Genomic DNA, 6,898 nt, shown 5'->3' on the forward strand with positions numbered 1-6,898 from the left:
CCTTCCCTCTGCAGTGATGCCAGTGCCCCACAGTCTCAGTGGGCTAAGGATGTGCCCCTTCTTCCTGATGCCATTACAGTCTCCCCCGGGAGTCCCGGCTGCCTCCACACAATGGAACTTGCCTGAGCACCTGCACAGGTGCCCGTAGGCTCCCCGACAGCCATGGCCTTCATGAGGGGCAGGCATCAGAAAAGCGACAGTGAGGGGACAAGGACAGTGGGAATTTTCTTGATAAAATCCAGCTAGGATATGCACAGTGCACCACCCTTCACCTCCAAGGAGGATTCTGAGGTGTGTGAATTCAAATTCAGTACAGATTTTGCCACTGTGGTTTCCATAACCCCTCCTCATCTATGGCTTTAGGGTCTGCCCACCTAGAAAAGCTAATCCATTAGTTTAAGTACACAGCCACCAGTTTCAAAAAAGACAGTCCATTAAAATCCTACCAAGAGTTTGGGGGTGCTTACCAATATTTCTTCAACTGTATTCTCCAAGATTTGAGTAGATTGTGCAGCAAATCAAAGTCCACTCACCCCTCCCCATTTTGAAAACTTTTGGTGTACTTAGATCAAGCAGCATAAAGAAGTGTCTAACTGTTCCTGACCATAGTGTAACTTCCCTTCCTGCCCCAAGAAATTTATCTAGGACAGAAGAGGATCTTCTAATGTGAATGTCCCATTTCAGATTTTCTTCTCACCCATAAGATACTTTGTTTAGCTCTGGCTGCTGCCACCGCCCAGGTTCATTACCATCACCTCTCACAGAATGAACCCAGCTTCCCAAAGTCCCAAAACACCCTGGCTCAGGCACAACACTCGAGTGCTCCTCCTGGACCCTCACCGCCCTTCCCCGGTTGCCTTGTTCTGTGAAACTAGGGGACATCTCTCTACCTTCTTCATGTGACTGCAGCTCTTAAATCATTGCTCTAGGTGTTGGGGAGTCCTGCTTTTCCTAGTGTCCCAACTGCTAACACAGGGCCTTCCACAGAGCACAGGATCCATGAAGGTCTGTGGAATAAATGAGCCAGAGCAGGGCACTTATTAAGTCAGATCAGGTGTTTTGTATTTTCTTAAATAATAACTTGAAAAAATCCAATTAAACAGAGATAGTTTAGCTGTATGAAATGACATACAAGGAATATAGAGGAACTTACCTCAAGTATATTTAATTTCTCAATTCTTACTAAGCAATATCATATTTCCAAAAGAGTTATATTCCCATTCCATGGAATCTTGACCAGGGTTACAAAATAAAATCAAAGAGTTCACAATCACTTTTACAAACAGCAAACTTTTTTTCTTGAACTGGGTGAGCACAAACACACTGTGATCAATGTTATTGACATAGTTAGACACTGAAGCTTATTAAGCCTTCTATTAAAACAAATAACATTTGAAAAATTCTTAAAGGAAACAGAAGTGAATCTCCATGTCATTGTAAAGAACATGATCCCAAAGATGCAGCACAGCATTTCCCCCAACTGGCCCAGGCCCTCATGACAGGGAAGGCAGAAGGAAGGATCAGCCTCCCTTCCTTCCTCCAGGACAAGCTGCTGGATGTGGGTCTGGCTGCTGCTCTGGCTCAGGGCCCCTCTTCCTCCTCCCTCACACCTCTGCACACTGGGATGGGAAGAACCCGGGACCCCTTCCATGGACCCTGTACAGATAGTCCTTGACTTGCTGCTTGCTGGTCTCTGCATAGGCCCTGGTACCCCACAGGAACTCCTAGTGAGCAGGGTGGCTGTGAGGCACCTGACAGTACTGCAGGTACCCCGCCTGCACCCATATTTGGGTCAGCAGATCCGTGGGCTCCCCACAGACGTAGGGCTGCATCCCAGCAAATGTCCCCATTCTGCTGAGTTCTCCCCAGACTTTCTCCTCACAGACCCGGTCCCCTGCTAGGAGAATCAGGGTCAGGGGGAAACCAGTAAGCCAGCCTTTGGCATACTCTGTCCATCCCTCTGCATGTCATTGAGCGTGAGGCGGCCCAGGGTGGGGATCATGACATAGATGTGCTCTCTATGGTCCACCTCTTCCATATCCAGGCCAAAGACCAAGTGCAGGCACTGTGTGACTTTATGAAAGACCACAGGGAAGTGGGCCTGGTTATCCCTGAGGACTGTATTCAGCATTTCAGCCTGGAAAATCAGCTCCTTGGTGCCATACTTGAGGAACACAATCTCGACTAGATCAGCCACCATCACATTCAGAGTCTGCTTGAGAAAGATCTCTGCATCCACGGTAGCAGAGGAAGATGAGATTGGAGGGGAGGTGGCCAGAGGGGTTGAGGCATCCTCCGCCTCCACCCCAGGAGCTGCACCTCCACTGGGCCCTGGGCCTGGATTTGGCCCTGAAGGTGTTCCTCAGGAGTGCAAAACTCATTCATTGGGACCACAGGCGTAACAGATGGGGTCTTGTGCCCAGTGGGAGTGTGGCATGGGGGAAATGGAGGACCACTGACCTGGGAAAGAGAGAGTGTAAATGGTCCTAGTTGTGAAACACGCCATGGGTGACTCTGACTGAGGCCACTTTACTGGTCTTCCTTGAGGGCTGCTCTTGGGCATTACAGGGGTGCTCCCCCTTGGTAGTCAGTCCCCTGTCAACTGAGGAAGAGAAATTTTGGCCCAGGGTGCAGCCAGTACAGCCCAAGTTTCTGGGGCTGACAAGGTAGGGGGATTAAGGCATTTTGAGGTGCCCTCTGTTCTGGGATGGGGAGCCCCTGTGCACCATCAGGGCACCCACCTCACCTTGTCTCCCAGCACTGCCTGAACGTCCTCTGCTCCCTGACCTCAGGACATGGGCCTCAGACATCCGCATTTGCCTCCTGTTTCCTGGAGCCCCTGTGAGACAAATGGAGGGGGCACCTCGGGGGGAGACCGTGGCACAGACCTAGGCCTTTTGTGCTTGTAGGAGGGGTTGACTCTGTGAGGTCCCCACAGATCTGGGGTGGGTAGTCCCATTGGGGCTCACGTGTAGTGCTCACTTTTCCACCAGCACGTCCTGGACCTTCCCCTTTGGGGACCTGCAGGGAAATTCAGAACAAGACCCAAATCTGGATAGAAAGCGCTGAGGGGCCCCACATGTGGCCGCACCTGCCTAGGGCATCCCACAGTTCCTAGGCTGGGGAGATGCTCGGTCCTCACCTCTCCTCACGTCCTACTTGGCCTCCAAGCACTGAACACAGGGGTGGGCATCTGCTCAGTCCTTCCTTGGGATCCAGGGAGTCCACCCTCTGCAGAACTGAAGCCTCCGCCCTCCACCCAAACACCTCATCCTAAGGTCCCTAAGACAGAGGTGAATAAACTGCTCACCCTGCTCTGGGGCCTCCATGACCCCCCACAAGAGCAAGGATCCCTCCCTGCCTTGGAGTCTAACACCCTCAGTCTTTCCTCGCATGGAGCCTAGATTCCAGGCAGGACCCGCGATTGTCCCGTCCGCCATGTTGAAACCCCGCCACTTTCACCAGGTCCCCATAGTCTCTGAGATCCGGATGTCAGGAAATCTTGCTCATGGTTGTCCTTCTCGGGGATTATCAGAGTCCCCTCTATTCTGGGGTCAGGCTCCCCTCCTCCCTCAGTGTCCTCACCTTGACTCCTGGTAGGACCCGGGCACTGTCCTCTCCCTGCCTGAGACCTGACTCCTCACACCAGGTCCCCGGTCTCTCTGAGACCCACATGTCAGGAAGTCAGACAGGCCTAGAGTGCTCTTCTCACCCCAAGGGTTTCCAGGGCCAACTACAGGGGCGGGGATCTGTGGGGTTCTGTCGGTCCTCCCGCAGGGACCCCTCAGTCTTCCTTCAGGCACCTCAACTTGCCTCCAGTTGGGACCTGGGATTCTTGCCTCTCCTGAGCTGAAGCCCCGCCCCTTATACCAGGGCCCCAGTCTCTCCAAGACCCGGGTGTCAGGAAGTCAGACCATGCCTGTTTTCCTCATTCTACCCCACGGTCGCCCTGGACTGATAACAGAGATGGGCTACTCTGAGGCCTCCTCTGATTGCGGTCCACGGTACCCTAGTCCTCCCTCAGGCTCCTCAACTTGACACACCACAGGACCTGGGAATCAGCCCACCTGAGTCCCCGCCCCATGCAAAGTTCCCAGTCTGAGACCTGGATGTCAGGAAGCCTGCCCCCTGTTTCAGGACCCCAGACTACGACCCAGATATAGGGAAGTGAGACCACACATGTTGGGTTCATCCTACCCCAGGGCCACCAAGGACCGACAGCAGCAAAAGGCTTCTCTGAGGTCTCCTCTGATTGGGTTCCAGCATCCTTTCAGTCCTCCCTCAAGATCCTCAACTTTGACAACCTGCTGGTGCTGGAATTCTTCCCTCTGCCCACCTGAGGCTGCTCCCCCATACCAGATCCCCAGTCTCACTGATGCCGAGATGTCAGGAAATATGGTATGTATTCATTTAGTCCAAGTCCTCCCAGAGCCCACTCAATAGTGGGGTCCAGCATCCCCACAATCCTCCCTCAGGGTCCTCACCCAGACTCCCAGTGTCGGGAGTGCCACAAGTTACTGATTCTTCCCTTCTGATGGAAGAGAAGGGAAAACTCATTCTGCCAATACAGCCACTCAATGTGACCACACACTCGCTGAAGAGCCATGCAGGAAGAGGCCTGGGGCACACCACACACACCCGAGTTGCTGACTCATGCCAGAAAATGGCCTTCCACAAAGTGTGTCATGTTTCCACTCCACCAACCACAGGCAAGGGTGTCATGTCCTCACACCCTGGCTGGCCCCGAACATCATCATTCGTTGAACCTTTGCCTGCCTGCTGGGTGACAAAGGGTCACACTCTTCACTGGGTCTGGCTTGGTTACAAAGGACCTGGCTGGCCCCAGGGCTTGGCCTTTGCTGTGTCTTCTACTGGGGTATGTGACTGGATCCCAGGCTTGCCCAGTGGCCACCATTCAGTTTCTCAGCCAACCCAACCCCTTCCTCCTGAGAGCCTCCAAATCTCACCTGTGTGGGTGGAATCCCTGAGCAAGAAGTGGCTGCAAGCACTCCTACCACTCAAAGCAGAGGGTGCCTGCTTGGTGGCCAGAGGAGAAAACATTCTTCTGCCTGCTTGACTGGGCATCTTCACCTGCACGAGGACCAGAGCAACAGGGAGAAAGTCACCAGTGACAATACAGCAATCTTGGACAACAAGCCACCATGGTCTTCTCCTTGGCAGAGGCCTCAGACCATGGGGTCCCAGGAGGGCCCAACCAATGAGAAACATACCTGCAGGCCTGCAGCACAGAAACCATCCTCCAGGAGTGATGGTGATTTACAGCCCAGGAGACACTCCCCAAAGAACAAGAGAAAATGACTCCTCCCCTCACACTGCCACTCTGGAAGGATCTGGGGGCCCCACAGTCAGTGTGCCACCCTCCATGGACTCGTGGTTGGTCCCCACCAGGAGGGGAACCGTTAACAAACAACTGAGCCCTGCTTGTCAGGGTCAGGCTTGGGTGGGGCTAGTGTGAGGTCATAGTCCAGGGGCATGGTAGGAGGCTGGAGGGCAGGTCTGCTGGCATCCTCCCATGTATGTCCCAGGGCATTGCCGGGACCCACACGTGGAAGGAAAGCGGGCTGGGACTGTGGCCGTGGAGGGGGCCAGAATGTCTGGCTTGGCTCCCTGGCAGGCACTCCTGGAAACCCCCACCTGGAGGTACCCGTGACGCACGAGGTACCCTCCCACCTTTCTGCAAGCAGAGTGAGTTGCGGGTGCTTTGGGATGACTGGGCGGTGGCTACCAGTCAGAACTGTGGTCCACCACCGGGACCGAGACCTCTGACAGCACTGGCTGACAGCCCACAAACACCGACACCCGTCATTTCCGGTGCATATGGCTTCCCTTACTCACGTAGGCACACAGATATGCAGGCACACAGTTATGTTGACACGCACGTAGCTCGTATGAACAAAGGCGCATTCCTTCGCTGGCCCTGTTTGCTAGGAGACAAACTAAGATCCGTCACGCTCTGAGGCGCCTAGAAGGTCAGGCCTGGAGGAGCCTCGAGAAAGGCTTCCTGGAGCAAGATTGGGAGCAGGACACGGAAGTGAGGGAGGAGGCTCGAGGAGCAGGGCTAGGAGTCTGGGGCTGAAGTGTGGGAAAGACCTGGGTGAGGAGAAGCTTCTAGCGAAGGAGGTGGGGCAGGGCAGGGCTGGGCCTGGAAGGGGCCTGGGGTGTGGCAAGGCGGGGCTGGGATGGGGCTGGAGCCAAGGTGGAGCCACCTGAGGTGGGGAGGGGCTGACAGGGATGGAGCTGTGGGCCCGGGGAACCCATGGGGAGTAGGACTGTTCAGCTTCATGGTGGAGGCCAGACTATCCTTTTCAGCCCTTGCCATAGGCGTCCAGTCCATGAGACTCGGCGAGAGTCAAAGTGACCATGACCCAGTGTCCTCAGTGACTGCATCTGAGCTTCAGAGTGGACCCCAGGGGCCAGGGAAGCAGGGAGAGGGGCGGCTTCTGGGCAGAGTTCCCCATCTCTAGACTGAAAGCCCAGGTTTGCTCCCTTCCAAGCCACCCTGGGACTGCTGGCTCAGTGCTGAGCAACAGTCTTATCTGTTTATTTGCAGGTGTGAAGGAAAATCCTCACTGTGTTTCCTGCTGCCCCTGGGACCTGAGATGTCTCAGAGACAGGCAGCTTCACCTTCAAAACTGTTTCCTCTCCTCGTCCTCTCATCTGGAGGCTCAGCCCACCCAGGGAAGCCACCTGACTTGGCTCCTGACCGCCACCCTGCCTGCTGTGTCCCTGTTTCCCAAGTGTCTGATCACAGTAAATGCTCCTCTTCCTGTCCCCATTGCTACTAGCTGAGCTCAGGCCTTGTGGCCTGGGGCCAGTGCTGTCAGCCTAGGCCCCTCCAACAGCTTGGACCCCTCCTCTCTCTCCTCCTCCAGCTGCT

General features: G+C 54.8%; 1 pseudogene; it reads right to left on the minus strand.

Annotated features, from left to right (window-relative positions):
• Positions 1-1,604: 1,604 nt before the first annotated feature.
• LOC136154580 (melanoma-associated antigen 10-like) lies at positions 1,605-3,675 on the minus strand (annotated as a pseudogene).
• Between the last annotated feature and the right edge of the window lie 3,223 nt (positions 3,676-6,898).

This window comes from Muntiacus reevesi, chromosome X, assembly GCF_963930625.1.
Source record: "Muntiacus reevesi chromosome X, mMunRee1.1, whole genome shotgun sequence".
Taxonomy (NCBI): domain Eukaryota; kingdom Metazoa; phylum Chordata; class Mammalia; order Artiodactyla; family Cervidae; genus Muntiacus; species Muntiacus reevesi.